At 40.5% G+C, this 617-nt stretch overlaps 1 non-coding gene across 1 annotated transcript; it reads right to left on the bottom strand.

Moving 5' to 3' along the window:
- Positions 1–212: 212 nt before the first annotated feature.
- LOC111741096 lies at positions 213–331 on the bottom strand. The gene has a single exon (XR_002780877.1). It is a non-coding gene; the product is annotated as a 5S ribosomal RNA (ribosomal RNA).
- Positions 332–617: the final 286 nt, after the last annotated feature.

The following is a 617-nucleotide window of genomic DNA, read 5'->3' as shown; positions in this document are numbered from 1 at the left end:
TGGAATTCAGGGAACAGAAGTCCTCCATTTAAAATTCTTTTCTCACATTTAACGAGCCTTCTCTCTGCTTTATGATCTCTTCTATAGGCTGTGAAAACTAAATACCACTTTATTCAGCTCAGTTATTTTTTTATTAGGCGAGGCAACCCTTGGTTGACCTTGCAGATTGTAAGGACTTTGTCAGCTTACAATCCCTTATTTTTTATTTTTTACGCCTACAGCACCTGGTCTTCCTAGGTGGTCTCCCATCCAAGTACTAACCAGGCCTGACCCTGCTTAGCTTCCAAGATCAGACGGGATCGGGCTTATTCAGGGTAGCATGGTCATAGACTCAGCTCCGTATTACCTAGACACTTCAGGTGAAAGTGAAAAAAATTGTATTTATAATTCTATTGCATAACTGTAACCACCATATTTATGTTAAGAGTTCTAGTAATCCACTGAAGGAAAGTGACTCGTCCAAAATAACAGAGCACGAGATAGCATCGCTGCACTGACAATGGAGGGCTTTGCTGAGTCTTGAGTACACAGCTGTTGTTATCCGTACATGGACAGCAGATTGACATCCATGCAGAGGAAAACTAATATTTTTTGAGTATCTTTTACATGGCAAATCC

Source organism: Pteropus vampyrus, unplaced genomic scaffold (assembly GCF_000151845.1).
Source record: "Pteropus vampyrus isolate Shadow unplaced genomic scaffold, Pvam_2.0 Scaffold73, whole genome shotgun sequence".
Classification (NCBI taxonomy): Eukaryota; Metazoa; Chordata; class Mammalia; order Chiroptera; family Pteropodidae; genus Pteropus; species Pteropus vampyrus.
The sequence above is the reverse complement of the archived record's forward strand: the minus strand, read 5'-3'. Positions and strand labels throughout refer to the sequence as shown.